A 17,972-nucleotide genomic window follows, 5' to 3' on the forward strand; every position below is an offset into this window, starting at 1 on the left:
ATCCTCCTTTGAAATTGGTTTTTGATATATTTTCAATCTATGACATTTACAAGAAGAGGAGTTTGACTTTTATCTATAGTTCTGATCCTTACTGCTCCATTACTAAGACTTTTTCAATCTCATATGGCCCAAGCCAATGAGTTTGAAACTTCCCTTGAAAATATTTAAACTTTGAATCAAATAACAATGCCCAATCTCCCTCTTGAACCTTTTGTCTTTGATGTATTTTTCATGCCATTTAGCCCTCTGTTGTTGGACTAGACCAGTCCTTTGAACTGCTTCTTGCCTGATTTCATCAAGTTCATTTAATTTCTCTAGTCTATTCTTTTGATCCTCTGATAAATCCATCCCCAAATAAACTGCCATCTTGAAAGTTATGATTTGGAACTCTATAGGGAACAGGACTTGTTTCCCATAAACAAGTTCATAGGTGTATGTCTCGTTGTGTTCCTCCATGTAGTTCTATAGGCCCATAAGGCTTTATAGGCCCATAAGGCTTTAGGAATCCTTTCTGCCCAATCTCTTCTATGTAGATGCACATTTTTGGTGAGGATTCCTTCAATCACTTTATTTTTAGACTCCACTTAACCATTTGCTTGTGGATGATAGGGAGTAGATTTCCTATGCTTGATCTTGTGCTCCTCCATAAGCCTTTCCATCATGTTGGATGTGAATTGAGATCCCTGATATGTCACAATTTCTCTTGGAATACCTAAACGAGTAAAAATGTCCTCAAAAAAAAAATTAACTACAGATTTTTTGTTAGCAAAAGGTAATTCTTTGGCTTCTACCCATTTGGTGACATAATCAGTGCATACCAATATATACTTTTCTGCTTAGATGGAGGATTAATTGTTCCAATAAAGTCTAAAGCCCACTTTTCAAAGGGTTCAATAAGTACGTGAGTTTTTAATGGCATTTCATTTGAGGGAGCAGGTTTCCCACCCTTTGGCAGCTATCACACCTTCTGACATATTCTTTAGCATCTTTGAATATGGATGGCCAATAATATCCTAAAGAAAGGATTTTATAGGTTGTCCTCTTATCAGCAAAGTGTCTACCACATGACTTATCATGACATGCTTTGAGAATATCATGCATTTCGTCTTCCTTGACACACCTCCTGATCATAAGATCCGGCCCTGTTTTATACAATTCGTTAGTGATCCATGAATATCTTGCACTTTCTTGAATAATCTTTCTTTTCTCTCTAGGAAACAAATGTGAAGGTAACTTCCCTATAACCAAGTAATTAGTAACATCTGCAAACCAAGGAGTTTGAGTAGTTACTACAAAAATATATTCATTAGAAAACTTATCTTAAATCAGAGAGTCTTCTTTGATATTCTGAATCCTGGACAAGGAATCAGCAATTGTGTTTTGTTTTCTAGGTCTATCTAGCACAGTAATGTTGAATTCTTGCAAAAGTAAAAGCCATATTGTAACTCTGTCATTAGTAATAGGTTTATTTATCAAATATCTAATTGCAGAGTGATCTGTATGAACAAAGGTTTCATAGCCTATTATATAGTGTCTGAACTTATTAATTGCATGAACAACAACTAAAAATTCCTTTTCAGTCATAGTGTAATTCAACTCACTGGGAGTCAAATTCTTACTTGTATAGTAAATGGCATAAGGAATCAAATCTTTTTGTCCCAATATAGCTCCTAAAGCTGTATCTAAAGCATTTGTGGAAATATGGAAAGGAAGTTTCCAATTTGGACCTCTTAAAATAGGTGCTTCAAAAAATTTTGCTTTCAAGGTTTCAAATGCTAGTTGGCAATCAGGATTCCAACTGAATTCACAAAATTTTGTAAGCAATTTGAAGAGTGGAGATGCTATTTTAGTGAAGTTTTTTGTAAATCTTCTATAGTATCCTATAAATGCTAGAAAACTTCTAACATCCTTTTGGTAATTTGGAATTGATAACGTAGAGATGACTTCAACTTTAGATTTGTCAACTTTAATCCCATCTCCCGAAATGTGATGTCCTAAAACAATACCTTCTGTAAACATCATGAAATATTTTTCATGGCTTAGTGAAAGGTTTGTTTCTTTACATATTTTAAGAATTTTTTCCAAAGCTTCCAAAGCTTCTTCAAATGTGTTTCCTTAGACTGTAAAATCATCCATATATACCTCTACACAATCATGTATTGGATTAGAAAAAATTCCTAGTACTACTCTTTGGAATGTTGCAAGAGCATTACATAACCCAAAACGAAGTACTCGGTAGGAAAAGTTTCCCATGGACAAGTAAATGTGATTTTATCTTGATCCTTAGGTACTAGCTGAATTTGATTATAACCACTAAAACCATCCAAGAATGAAAAATATTTCTTACTTGCTAATGTATCTAACACTTGATCTATAAAGGGCAAAGGAAAGTGATCTTTAAGGGTTTCTTTATTCAATTCTCAGTAATCAATGCAAACCCTCCATTTACCATTCTTTCTAGGCACAATTACCAAAGGAGAAGCCCATTGGCTATCTGAAATTGGGTAAATGAAGTTTACATTGAGTAATTTTTGGAGCTCTTCTTTTACAATTTCCCTAAGATTTGGATTCATTCTTCTCTGATGTTGTCTGATTGGTCTACTGTTTTCCTCAATATAGATATGATGGATACAAGTCTTAGGATCAATACCTTTCATGTCGGTGTACTTCCATGTAAATGCTGCAGAATGTTTTGGTTAGCGCTTATTGTTGTAGTTTCTCCAAGTTTTTCCTTATGTTCAATGTCCTAGTTGGAAAAATTTCAATTGTAGAGCTACCAAACTCTTCCATAGAATAGAGAGACATCTTCCTAGATGACAAGTATTCAACATTAGATTTTTCTTGAAATTGTGCATGATCATATTATGAAGATGTTTCAAAATTTTCCAATGTATTCAAAATTTGACTATCTTCACTAATTTCTAAAATAGTAAAGAGAGGTTGAATATAATATTCATCATCAATCCATTCCTTGTCATCTATTTCTATGATTGCTTTTGCTGGAGGATACAGAGTAAATTTATTTGTTAAATTACCATCAGAAATATACATGTCACCAGATCTACAACTAATAAAAGCATCAGCTGTGGTGAGCCAAGGTCTTCCTAATATGAGTGGGTGTCCTCCTAGATTATTCTTGGGAGTTAAGATCATGAAATCAACATGATATTCCCAAGAATCTAAGGAGACTAAAATATCTTCTAGCACACCATCTGGTTTGATTGTTGATCTATTTGCAAGTTGCAGTAAGGTAGGTGTGTAAAGAAGATTAGGAAGTTTAAGTTGCTCCATAGTTTGTCTACTCATGATGTTTATTGTTGCCCCTAAGTCAATCAATGTATTTATAATTTCAATTCCATTTATATACATCTTCACAATTGGACTCCCTAAATCCACATACTTTTGTGTGGAAAATTTTCTCATCATTATGTCTATTATCTTTCCTACCAGGGGAATTCTTTTTGTTTCTTTTGCTTTTCTTCCTGGTCTTTTGATGCTCAACTCCTTTATTTTCTTGACTAGAATTGGAATTTCTTTAATGGCTTGTAACAAAGGAATTTTGATACAGACATTCTTCAATTCATCTAGAAAATAATAATTGGGCAACAAGATCTGTTTGTCTACCCCTCTATCATTTTGTAGTCTCTCAGGAAAAGGAGGTGTAGAAGTAGATGTTGGTTGCTCAATGATATGAGTTGTGTTCACTGGTTTTTTTTTTTTTTTTTTTTTAATGTTTTGGTTTTGGAGAGATTTTTCCTCAAAACCTTTATTGAATTTTAGAGAATCTTCCTTAGAAGTGTCTTGTTCTTGAATAACCATTGAAGGTATTTTCTTTTCTAATATCCTTCTAGATCTTAGTTGAACATCATTAATATCTAGAGGAGTAATCATGTAAGTTGGAAATTATTGGTAATGGTTGAGTAGGTAACTGATTTGGTTTCTGCTGAAATGGTAGCAAGATTTGAGGATTTTGACTTTGTTGTGGGGGTTGTTGTGGAAATGGCAATGAAAGTTGAGGGTTCTGATTTTAAAGTTGTGGTTGTTGATTTTGTTGCTGATTTTGTGGGGGAGGATAATTATGATAGGGTGGAGGATATTGATAATATTGAGCAAATCTCCCATAAGTATTTTGTACCCATTGTGCCCACGGTTGATATTGTGGCCCCTACCAAGGTCTTCTTACAACAAAACAAAGAGGTTTTTCAGAATTTGGACTGTTTCCTCTTGAAAGATAGCCTTAAGACCTAGGATTGAGGGACAACCCTTGGTCTCATGACATTCTGAACAAATCATACAAGTTTCTACAATTTTTGCATCTAAAGGGCATTCCCTTAGAGCATGTTTCTTTCTGCATTTTGGACAAAAAATGGCTAAAGCATCAGCCTCTGTTTTCTGCTTATTTTGAATTTTAAGGGTGTCTAGTTGCTCACTAAGGCTCACTAGAATGTCATTTTTAAACTCATCAAGCATATTACCAATTTCTGCCTTGCTTATAGATCCAGTTGCAAATTTGTTTGCTCTAAGAAGAGAAGGATCTCTCGGCCCTCTCCTTGTTTTAGATTTCCCTCTTGAGAGATGAACACACAGTTCTCCTATATCACTCAATGGAAGTTGAGATATATCTCTCTTCCCCATCATGTTAAGGATATCTATCCACTCATCCCTAATGGCCTTTAACAAAAGCGCTTTCAAAGTTTCCTCATCTAAATTGTTCATCTTTGCTCTTTTCAAATTATAGTTAAATCTCTTAATCAAATCTTCTAAGTTTTCATCCTCTCTTTCCATCATTTTGAACACCTCATATTTATGATTGGTAGGCATACAATAATCCAAGTATCTATCCAAAAATGCCTTTTATATGTCATTCCATGTTCTAATGGATTGAGTGACTAACCCAATGAACCATTTCAAAGCAGCCCCTTTTAGTGTTGAGGGAAACAATTTGAGTTTTGAAGAGTCTTCTAGATAGTCATAAGTTCTATACAAGACTTCAAAATCAAAAAAAAATGTTTCAGGGTCCTCACTTCTCAACCCATAGAAGATTGGGAGGACAGATGGTGAGATATTTTTCATTATGGTATGTGTTTCCTCATCCACTATAGGGAATCCAAATGAGTTATCTACTTCCCTATTTCCTCTGCCTCCTCCATTATTACCTCTACCTCCTCCATTATCTCCTCTACCTCTCCCTCTACCCCCTCCTCCAAACAGTGAGAATTCTCCATCTTGTTCTTCCTCTGCCATTATAGTTTCTTCAGAGTCAGTATAGGGTTCAACCTGCAAGGTTATTCCCTCCTCCTCTGGTTCTTCTATTAATGGATTATGGGAGAGAGTTTCTACTTCTTCTTCCTCACCAGGTATTCCTAATTCTTCAACTACAATAGGCTCTCTTGTGGAGGTGAAAAAGGTTATCCCTGCTGTTGGAGATTCAAAATTTTTCTCTCCTAGGACTGTCTTGGTAGATGAAGCAGGAGATTATTTTGATTAGGTTTCTGCCCCTTGAATTCCAGGAATATTATGGCTTGGAGTATGAGTTTGGGATGGAGGTGTGTCTTTCCTTACTCTTGGTGGAGTAGGTGGAGTTGTAGGAATCAAACTTTTTCCCCTAGCTATAAATCTACCCCTAGAGTATCTTTCTTTATGCATGCCATTGTTTTGTTTTGTTGTTTTCTTTTTGAATGTAAGAGATAAGGCTACCTAGTTTCACTTCCTTGACAACGGCGCCAAAATGTTTGGTCAATTTAGTGTCCTAAATTGCTCTACATAAATTATCAATTCAGGTATCGTAAACTGATGAAGTGTAGTGCACTATATGTGCTAGATGGCCCTTCTTACTTCATTGTATTTGAGTTTTATGTTGTTTTGGGGGTTTTTGATCCTTTAATCCCGAATGATTTACAATTTATTTAACAAAATCTTAAATCCAACTTCTATAAAGATTGCTAATAACCTAAATAAATGAGAGCTAAAAAAAGCTTAAGTAAGATTTGGAAGCAAATTTTAGTCAAGAAATGAAAATAGAGTTTCTATATCTAATCATATCATTATTTCCAAATAATGAGCTACAAACTAAAAAGTAAAATTGCAACTACTGTCTAATCAATTATAAAAACAAGACTAAATGGAATACTAAAAACTGAAAATGAAATTGCGACTATTGTCTATTTTGTTAAAACTAAATGAAATTGCAACTAATCTACTATGCAAACAGAATTAAGTGAAATACTAAGACTGAAAATGAAATTGCAACTAATCTACTATGGAAACAAAACTAAATGAAGTGGTTAGTTACTCTGCCTCTTAATTTTGGGAGAAAAGCCTTCTTGTGATGACATTGTGAGGAATTCTGAACTTCATTATTCTAAGAGAAGATAAATACAAAAATGCAGAAAAGACTCATTGCATGAATGAAGTATTCAACCACTTAGTTTAAGATGAGTTATAAACTAGAAGGGCTCTTTAGAAACATTCATCTACACCATGACTCAATAAACTAGTAACAAAATGGCAAGAACTGTAATGGCACTGATCAGTGTAATTGAAAACTTAAGACTAGTAAAACAATAAATGAAACAAACTACATTACCCTATTGAATTTCAACTTCTAACTATTGATAAAAACAAGAAAGAAATTAAACAAAAAGAAGCTATTCTGCACAAAAATATGCTATTTTGCATTAGTGAGGAAATGATAAAGACTGCATTATAAACAAGGTTAGTAAATGGTTATGAACACTATGGAAGAAATGATGAATTTACAGTTCACTAGAAAATATAAAACAAAATGAAATAAAACCTCAACCGGTACAGGGGCCCTCTACAACTGCTCAGGTTATGCGTACTGAATCAGAACTCCAAGAAACTCCTTCAAATACCCATAAAACTTGTGGTCTTCATATTAAAAAAAACATAGGAAATGAGTTTTTAAAATTACAGAGCAGTAGTCTGAGCTTAATACATGAGGAAATTCGAACTGGTTTTGAGTTCTTTACACAGGTATTTGTAAGAAAATTATACAACTGTTTGTGGAGAAAAATAAGCTACAGCCAAAAACACGTACCAGACAAGCACACAAAATTTTCTTCCTCAACTACTGGAGACATAAATATAAGATGATGGCTGTTGGATTCGCTTGCACAAATGGCTATTGGAGTCCATGGGTTCAGGAAGTTGTTTCAGATCCCATCACTATGAAACGTGTACAAAACATAGTCCTATTGCCTTTGGTCTCTCTACGTTTGACTTCTTCATTGACCGGAGTCTTGTGCCATCTTCCTTGTCGACTTGGGCTAGGTGAATAGGACACGATCCATGTCATGATGATTTCCAATCTACCCATGTAGTTATTTTCTCCTTTTGACACCTGGAACTTGTTAAAGCATGGAAGTAGTTGTGAAACATGTACAAAACATAGTCTTGTTGCCTTTGGTCTCTCTACGTTTGACTTCTTCATTGACCGGAGTCTTGTACCATCTTCCTTGTCGACTTGGGCTAGGTGAATAGGACACGATCCATGTCATGATGATTTCCAATCTACCCATGTAGTTATTTTCTCCTTCTGACACCTAGAACTTGTTAAAGCATGGAAGTAGCTGCGGAATAGCCGATTAGCTGTAGAACAGGCTACATTTCGTAGCTAAAAGACAAAAGCTTATGCAAACAACAAAACATAAAAGCATAACATGTAAATCACTAAATGTTCTGGTTTAGGAAATATATACTAGTTATTGATGATAGGGATGCATTTTCTTCATGGAAAAACAAAGAAAAGAGATGAGAAAAGTTGCTAAGGAAAGGGCAGTTTTGAGGCTCAACACCAACTCTTCCTTGCTTGGTCTTTTCTTTCCTTTGATTTCTTTCCCTTCCTTTGCCTTCCCTTATCTGATGGTATAGTGCTATGAGAATCCTCTAAGTGTGGAATATGAAAGAGTAGAGAGAATAGAGAGAGAGAGCTCCGAAACTAAACCAACAAAATCTCAAACATACAAAAGTTGTGAACTGATCCTCAAAAGCCTTTTTATTAATGAGGTCTCTATTGATCGGAACTTAAATAGGAATGCACTAAATTACAGATATAACCAGAAATACAGAAATGTAGTAGAAATAACCCTTCATTTCATGAATATCATAATACTAAAATATGCTTATAAACAGAATGGAAACAAATTAGCTCGAGCAATGGTAGCTTATCACTGAGAAGAGGTGTGGTTGCTACATTCCTCTAAACTGTGTTACAATGAGGCTCCAAGGCCTATTTATTATTTAGAAATAATGGAAAACCCTAAACATCTAGAAACCTAACCCTAGGAGATGAAGCGCCAAAATTGTGGGCTCTATTTCGGTAAATTTGTACATCAATTTCCCAGGGTTGTAACTTTGGCATATGATCTTCGTTTGGCTATCATAATACCTCATTTCGAAGATCTCAGAGAAAAGGTTGAGAAAAATGAGGAAAACCTTTTGGGACTTTCTTGATCTCTCTGTGTTCACTTAAAAATGTCATTTAGGGCCTCAAAACGGCTCTGGAAGTTCAAGACCCTAAAAACTACCAAAAATAGTAAATTGATCTATAATTAAGGAAACTATAAAACTGAAAGAGACAATGTTAAGGAGCTAACTGGAATAGGAGGGTGTCCACCAATATCCACTTGGATCAATCCTCCCCCTTAGGGAGCAATGGTCCCCATTTTGTTGAGTGTCTTTATGAGATGGGGAAACTTTTGCTAAACTTGGTCTCTGGTGAGCCACTTGCCTTGGTGCAAGAGTTGACCAACATTGACAACTCGATACAGTTGGATATTCTGCTGGTGAGTGTTCTTGATCTGTGTGTCCATGATCCGATTAGTTGTGTCTTATTCCATATAGTTCGGTTTAGATCTGTTGGTGTGATTTGTTCTGCAATGTTAGATGTGTCCAAAAATGCTAGAAAGTATGGCTGAAGGTAGTCTACATTGAACATTGGGTGCAGACCAAGGAATTATAGAATGTTGAGCTCAAAGGAATTGTATCTACAATGTTGGTGATAATGTATGGTCCATATTGGAGCGAGTGAAGCTTGACATGGAGTCCAGTGAGGCGTTGCTTCTCCAAATGTAGCCAAATTTTATTGCCCATGTAGAACTTCTACGACGCCCGATGTTGATCATGGCGCTGCTTGTACTTAGCATTGGCTTTGTCTAGTATATCATGAACCTACTGGAGGATGTGTTGAATGCACTCAATGAATTTGTTAGCTCTGTCGTCTTTGGATTGGACATGAGCCAAATATGCCTGAGTATCTGCAAATGGTATGGCCACATTAATGGGACATATTGGCTAAAATCCTAGCCCTACTTAAAAGGGGTAATGGCCTTTTGAGCTGCGGAGAGCTTTATTGTAGTTGTGCTAGACATAGGGGAGGCTTTCATTCCATGTGCATGGATGCTTTGATTTGTACATGCACAGAATGTGTATGATCATCTTGTTGACGACTTCTGTTTGACCATTAGTTTGGGGATGGAAAGCCATGGACTTAGTGAGTTTGTGATGAGCCCCATAAATGGATAATTATATGGGCTCATTTAGCCTCCTAATTCGACTTAATCCACCATTCTCATTATTTTATTGCATGTTTTTAATTATATTTATGCTAATAGAGTGAATTGGGTTAGTCATTATGCCAACAAGTCTAATGGGTGCTTTGTGTAGTTTTTTGGTCAATTTTGGGACAAAATCAAAGGTTTCAATGAGCACTTGGCAGCCAAATTCGTGGAAGAACAAGGGAGAGGATTTGTAGGAAGGTGTCCCCTTCATTTATGGGCCCTTACCTCGAATTCTCCACCATCAGCTCGGAGTTCAAGGGCCACCACATCAATTATCACAAGGGCAGTCGAGCAAGGGCTAGTAAAGGTGCTGTTAACTACAAGTTTTGGCAGCCGAGTTCCTAAAGTTTAGGAGGTCTGTTGGGGTCCTCAATTTGTATAAATAAGAAGGCTTAGGGCCTCATTTCAGTTAGTCACTTTGTAGGCAGAAGTTAGCTAGTTGGCAGTTCGATTTTAGTCATTTTTTAGGCACTAGTTTAGCTCTGCATTTCAGCACATTTGTAAGCTTTTTCTTGTAGACAATTTTTGGGATGTAACTATTCTTTTGATCAATAAAGATGAATCCAGCTTTGCACCAGCTCTAATCTCTCTTAGGAGGCTGTAGCTCTTGGGGTTGGGCCCAACCCAAGTGCCCAATACCTCCTTTGTTTACTTTTAAGTGTTTTTGTTGTATTCTTAGAAGAAAATCTGCTATTTAGATTTAAATCTTGTTTTGTTATTTAGGTTGCTTTTGATGATTAAAAAGGCTTCTCATGTTTAGATTGATTTGATAGGTTAATAATAGAGAAGATCTTCAGAAAAAGGCTATCAAGCACCTCTGATCTCACCTCTCCCTCAATGGGACCATGAGCTGGGACCAAGGTGTCCTTGCTGCCACCAAAAACATTGTCTTTGCTTCATCATGCAATTATTCGTGTTAGATTATCATTTGCAGAAGTTGATACTAGTTGTGGTTACATGCTCAGGTTCATTATTTCTTAGTTTTCATATATATTTCACATGATTTCATTGCAAATAAACTATTGTTCATTTTCTTTGTTGTTATTTAGGACATATTAGGTTAAAGTAGCTAGGTCCTTGATTTTCCGAGTCTTTGTTTGTTCAGTTTGAGAAATAACTTGCAGAGCACCTGTGATACCTCCTCATCTATCCTTACCCCATCCATGCAACCTGATTTGTCCTCTAACTCAGATTCTTGCCTCTCATTTGCCACGTTTTCTCACTTTGCCCTAGTTTCTACATTCTTGTGCATCATTGCTTCCTCCATCCTTGAACAAATCCAATCGCTTCTTAGCATCATTCACTAGGTCATAGACCCCTTAAATTCCTTATCCAACCTCCATTTCCACTTTTCCATCATTTTTCCTCCATCAACCCTCCAAAATCCTCTTTTCAGAACATCCTGTAGAAATTTCAGAACATCCTGTAGAACCCCTGCAGACTTCCTGTAGAAGCTCACGAAAGCGGTTTCTTGATAGTCAAACTCTGTGAAACTCTTTGGAAGGGTGCTAGGGACCCCTTAGGCCCTCTTCAAACCTTCCCAACCTCCTGCAAGCATTTCCTTTCACCAATCCACCTCTGCACAGTCAAAAACAGTTAAAGCACATGCACAATAATCCTGCCAACTTACTCAAAAATACAAAAAGATGTTTCTTTTCAGATTTCACTTCAGAAGTAGCTTAGTAACATGCATTTTACCTTTCTAAGAGTCAATGGAATTCCTTTCTATAGCTTTCATCATTTTTCTTGCACCAGTAGGGTTAGTCGGTAAAACTAGGGTTTGCTAGGGTTTGCATTTCCTTTCCGCTTTTAGTTACTTTCTGCAAGTAGATTAGCCTCCTTTGAGTTAGCTTTCATCCATCAGTTAAAAATATTCTTATAAGAGATCATAGAAGTTGGTTTAAGCTCCTAGCGTACTTGTGCCAGCTGATCAAGTGACAGTCGTGGCAAGAGCTAGTACTTGTGCATACAGCACCGTCGCTTCCAAGTTTGTTACGAAGTACCGGGTTGATAAAGTTAAAGAAGGGAGTTCCAGGAGTTGCAGCATTATTGCTGCAATACTGGGGCCCACCTTCTTTTTGGCGCCGTTGCTGGGGAAGCGTCAGAGTATTGGTGATTACTGCTTTTTCTTCTATTTTGCACTACAACCTTCTGCTAAGTAGTTTAGTTCATTTCAATTCCGCAATTTCAATTCTGCAATCATAGATTAGCATTTCAATTCTGCAAGCGTAGATTAGCATTTCAATTCCACAATTTCAATTCCGCAAGCGTAGATTAGCATTTCAATTCTACAATTTCAATTCTGCAAGCGTAGATTAGCATTTCATTCCTACAATTTCATTTGAGCAAAATAGATTAGTCCTTTCCTGCTTTCATTTCAATTCCGCATTTTCATTTCAGCAAGATAGATTTTAGTTATTTGTAGTTCAATCTATTTCAATTTTTCAGGTACAAGTAGAAAAAAGCAAAAATCAATCAAAAATATTTCCTTTCCTACCTTGTAGGAGTAGAGATAAGTCAGAAAAATGATTGCACAACACCCCCACAGCTTCACACAACCAACCTTCTCTCTTCTTCGATGGTTGTGATTAAAGAACCCTTAGGTGGACAAAAAGACATATTTGAAGAACCTCAAGGGAAGAAGAAGAAGAAAACATTCCTCTGGAGAAAATGGCTACAAGCAGAAATGTTGGGAGCAGTACCTTATCAAAAAATGAATTTGCAAATCAGATGGAAGATTTCCAGAGTGATATGAGGCAGTTTCTTGCCATGCAACTAGATACCTTACAGATCCAAAGGAAGCAAGAGGAAGCCAATGGGGCTTTGGTCATCTTTTGTCCCAGGTGCACTGGAAAGCATCCTAGGAACGAATAACCAGTGCCCTTCCTTGCCCATAATTAAAGCTGCCTATCAGAGGGCTAAAGGAGCCACTGAACCACTCTATTATATGAACCAAAGGAGGCCACATGGACCCATACCTTACCAGCAGGGAATGCAAGGGACATCCCAGACCTATTACGACCCCTATCAAGCCACTTTCATGCCTTCTTGTGGTCTCCCTTCTCATCTTTCCTGGTCCACACCCCCTCCTTGGTCAGATCCATCTCCATATTATTCCCAACCAGCTGCTCATTCATTTCACTCTTATGCTCAGCCAAAACCTCAGTGGAATGCACCTCATCAGGGGTGGAGGCCCCAGTACAACACTCCTCCGGCTCCTTTGCCTCCACCACCTGCTCAACTGCAACCATTGCCCCCTGCTCCACCAAGACAACCCCAAATGCCTGCCCAACCACAACCCCATCCACATCCATCTCAAATATACACCCCCACTCAACTACCCATACCACCATTTCCAAACCCACACATTGGAATAGCTCAACCTAATTGCAAAGCTGAGGCACACCATGTCCAAATGACTCCTCTTGATCTCAATGATCTTCACCATAGCTCAGTGAAAGCATTGAAAAAAAGAGATTATCTTGAAAGCATTGAAGGACCACATCCAGCAAAAGAAGATTCAAAAGAGGAGATCAAAGAACCATGGGCTGCACATGATAAAGGGAAGACATCAAAATCAGAGATCGAGAGAGCTCCCTCATGGTTACCATCAAATCCTCCATGTATTCAAGAGAAAAATTAGCAAAAAGAGGAAGATGAGAAGGTCATGATAGAAGGTGACATGAGGAATGATCCAGATTAGCAAAAGGACCAAGGATATCAGAGCTATATTGAGATATGGTTTCAGACGGTCACTAAGTTGCAGCAGTACACTCTTCCTCAGCTATACTTGACCCCTTCAAAGTCAAATCATTTGGTCTCTGAAATTCGGATACCTGTCAAAGCATGCATTTTGAGCCTGCACATCATTTTTTCTCTAATCTTGATATGCACATGGCTCCATTGGAAGTATTCTTATACTTGAAAATGATTTTGTTTTTCAAGTAGGGTAGGGTAGAGAAAAAAAAAAAAAAATGAAAATAAGAGGAAAATAATAATCTAAGGTGAAAACATCCTCAGAGGCGCCTTAGATTGGCTCATTGATTGAAAACCTCCATGAGGCAGTCAATGGGTTGGAAAAAAGAGAAAAGAAAAAAGAATAAGATCCTTGGGTGAAAACCTCCCTTGGAGGCACCCAGGGCAGGCAATTAGGGTGAAAACCTCCATGAGGCGCCCTAGTTGTTTTTCAAAAAAAAAAGAGAAAAAGAAAGAAGAAAAGAGAAAAAGAAAAATAAACCTAATTTCCATTAAATAATTGCAGGTTGCAGCAAGGACATTGCAGGTTAGGAGGATCACTCAAAACAAAAACAGAGGAAGTTCTGTGCCTTCTACAGGAAGTTCTGTATCTTCTATAGGAAGCTTTGTGTCTTCTACAGGAATCCTACAAGCAAGCCAAAATTGATCTCTGAAGAGGACCAAAAGGCTAGGAATATGTCCATGAGGCCTGCAAGCATCCATGTTTCCATCCCTCACCCTTCTCCATAATTTTTTCCATCTCATTGTGCTTCTTTCCTAAAAGTTGCGTGTTCTCCAAGAAGTTCTTGTAGAAATTATATGATTTCTACAGGAAGCTAGAAATGGATTTCAAAAAGGAAGTTTGGCGAACATGATAGCTTCCTCACGGGTTCATAAGTCCTCCTACAATCTTCAAACTCCTCCTCCATCATTTCCATGCCTGCATCACAGCCCAAGCTCATTTTTTCTTACTGTGCAAACCGCCTGCAGAATGCTTTGAAGAAAAATACATAGAACAAAAATTTGTTCTTTCGCTCACGTGAAAACCGTGCATCCATTTACAAAACCGTTTTAAGGGGAGTTGTATAGGGATGATGGCAACATGTCTGAGCAATTTCAGCCATTTTCGGTGCACGATTTCCAAGAAATCAGCCCCTATCACCTTCAGCCAATTTTGCATTTTCTCCATATCCGTGCATTCGTTTCAACACCTGTTTCATGGGGAGATGCATATGGGTGATAGTAACCTACCCAAGCAGTTTCAGCCAATTCCGTTGCACGGTTTCTAAGAAATTGATCTCTGTAATCTTTAGAAATTTTCCATTTTTCTCGAAATCTGTGCATCCATTGATCGCAATTTTGCTATGGGAGGTGCATAATGATGATAGGAACATGCTTAGAAAGTTTCAGATCGATCTAGTCTATCGTTCGGGAGCAATGGATAAAATAAGTCGCTGCCTTGTAAAAATTCAACATCAGCAACTTGAGAGTGCAAGTCTGAACGTGGAAACAAATTCCTGCAACGTAGATCCGGCCAGAGGACACCTGCACAAGGAAAACAACCATGAATCAGCAACAAAGCCATCATGCAACCACAGAAACAAATGCATGCAGCAAATGAAAGGCCACAAGACCTCACAACAACTACGCTCGACTTCCAGGTACGTGACTAAACTCGTTCCTCTGATTGCATGAATGTAATTTGAAAACTGCGTGAACAATGAGATGGTTGTGGTTAAAAAAAAATCGGTGGCCAGCCAATTGGCCACCCTCATCCAGTTCAATAGCACTCGGTGGGTGAATACGACACGTGTGCTCAACCATCTCAGGAGGAAATCTGGAAACAGGTAGTGGTGACCGTTTAAACTTCAATGTAATTGATGGAAGTGATCACAGGTAGAAAACATGAAGTTTCAGGACAACACTGCCATCTGCATGGAGCCAACGCACATTTTTCCACCTCATCCCCTCACCACGAATCATGCCGCAATTAAAAAAATGCTCGGCTGAAACCACCTGCTGTTCATTTGCACTTGCAACTGAAGTATGCATCCTCCGCTTCCACAAAATGATTAACTAGTCATCCTCCACCGATTTTTCTACCTGTCTTCGAGATTCTGTTGCGTACTGGGCTCGCTCAGAGGCATAGTAGCATTCTACAGGAATTGGGGGGGTCTTCTACAGAAAGTACGGAACAACTTTCAGAAGTAGGGAAGCCTGGACTTTTCCACGTCAAATTTAGAGTTTCGAGAGAGGTAGGCTCGAAAACACTCTTCCATGCATGGTATGTTTCAAAGAGGTGGTGAAATTGAACTGTCTTGAATTGGAAAGTCTAAGAAAAGTTTGTTTGTGAATCGAAAATAGCAGTTTACCTGTGTGTTGCATGAAATTTCTCAGTTGGTTCTGCGTCAAAATTCTCCTCCACCATTCTTGTTAGGAAAATTCCTCTTGTAGAAAACATAAAGCACTGTGAGGGCTAACCTGTGTATGAAGAATGTGAATTTTACATGGTTGTATGTATGCTGGGGGATGAAAATTGAGCTCTGCACTCTGTCTGTGGAAACCTAATTCTTCCTTTTATACACGGACAGCTGAGTTTTGGGTAGCAAAAGCATTAGAACCAGGGAATTGGTGAAGAGCTAAAATATAAACACTTGAGAGATCCTGTCTTGAAGTTCAAAGGAGGGCACAACCAAGGCAACCACACAGAAATTAAAAGGAAAGACACATCCAGCCAAGTAGACCGAAACAGTTGGAACAGTTTCTACAGGAAGCATGAAAGCAGTTTCTACAGGAAGCATGGAAACAAAGCAGCAAAAGGAGAAATCACCTGAGATTTTGGCCAGGGAGGTAGCAGTTGTGTTGGCTGCCTTAAGCACATCTCCAAAGAAAAAAGGGAAGTGAAAAAGGGAGCCTTCCATGTATTTTAAGGCAAGAAGGAGCATGTGGATAAAAACTGGCAGACCCCAGCCACAGTCAAAAGAGCCAATTACGATTGTGGACACCCCAGCTAAACAAAAGGAAAGGTATCCTTCAAAGGTATCCATCACCTATAAACAGGGAAGCCCGAAAACGTCCACTTGGAGAGAAAGGATTAAAATGTTGGACACAAAGACCTCTCTACAGGATGCTGAGACTGTTCTATAGGAAACGCTAGCTAGGCTAAAGGAGACCGAAGAACTGGACGGAAAGGCAGCTAAATCATCACAGGAGGAAGAAAAGACTGAGAACATTGTAGAACCAAGCCCCTAGCCCAGCTTGGGCTCCTACTATAACTTGTTAGAGGCTAGAGAGATCATTCCTAAAAAATTCGTAGTGCCACTTTTCTTTGCAATAGAAGAAGAGAGAGTGAGGACCCACACTTGGATGAATATCGCCAAGTCCAAAGGTGTGGCAGACATAGGTCCCCTGGAGGAACAACTCAAAGAGGTGAGAAAAGAATTGGCTATGGTACGGCATGTGGAAAGTAGCCAGCGGGCCAAGCTACAGGAAGAAAACGAGCTGCTTAAACAGCAGCTACAGCTACAGGGACAATATAAGGAAGACAGGCCCCACATCTTGGGAGAACAACAGCAACGGGAAAAGCCTCCAACAGACAAAGAAACCTTGCATGAACAACAAAGGAAGGATGGGGTGCAGGCTGAGATCGAGGCACTAACAAAACTGCTACAAGAAAAGGAGCACAGGCAGTGGGAAGAAGTGGAGAGAAAAGCATGGTTCATGACTGAGAAGAAGACATCACATCAGAAGCTTGGCATGATAGGGAGGCCACCAAGGCTATCAAAGATGAAGAGATAGATTCGTTGCTCAAAGTATGAGCAACACTTTCAGTAGGGGGATGATGATGAGCCCCATAAATGGATAATTATATGGGCTCATTTAGCCTCCTAATTCGACTTAATCCACCATTCTCATTAGTTTATTGCATGTTTTTTATTATATTTATGTTAATAGAGTGAATTGGGTTAGTCATTATGCCAACAAGTCTAATGGGTGCTTTGTGCAGATTTTTGGTCAATTTTGAGGCAAAATCAAAGGTTTTAATGAGCACTTGGCAGCCAAATTCATGGAAGAACAAGGGAGAGGATTTGTAGGAAGGTGTCCCATTCATTTATGGGCCCTTACCTCAAATTCTCCACAATCAGCTCGGAGTTCAAGGGCCACCACATCAATTATCACAAGGGCAGCCGAGCAAGGGCTAGTAAAGGTGCTGTTAACTACAAGTTTTGGCTGCCAAGTTCCTAAAGTTTAGGAGGGTTGTTGGGGTCCTCAATTTGTATAAATAAGAAGGCTTAGGGCCTCATTTCAGTTAGTCACTTTGTAGGTAGAAGTTAGCTAGTTGGCAGTTCGATTTTAGTCATTTTTTAGGCACTAGTTAGCTCTACATTTCAGCACATTTGTAAGCTTTTTCTTGTAGACAATTTTTGGGATGTAACTATTCTTTTGATCAATAAAGATGAATCCAGCTTTGCACCAGCTCTAATCTCTCTTAGGAGGCTGTAGCTCTTGGGGTTGGGCCCAACCCAAGTGCCCAGTACCTCCTTTGTTTACTTTTATGTGTTTTTGTTGCATTCTTAGAAGAAAATATGCTATTTAGATTTAAATCTTGTTTTGTTATTTAGGTTGCTTTTGATGATTAAAAAGGATTTTCATGTT

This window comes from Pinus tabuliformis, chromosome 6 (genome assembly GCF_031772625.1).
Source record: "Pinus tabuliformis cultivar Carrire ecotype Pingquan chromosome 6, CPIR1, whole genome shotgun sequence".
NCBI lineage: Eukaryota > Viridiplantae > Streptophyta > Pinopsida > Pinales > Pinaceae > Pinus > Pinus tabuliformis.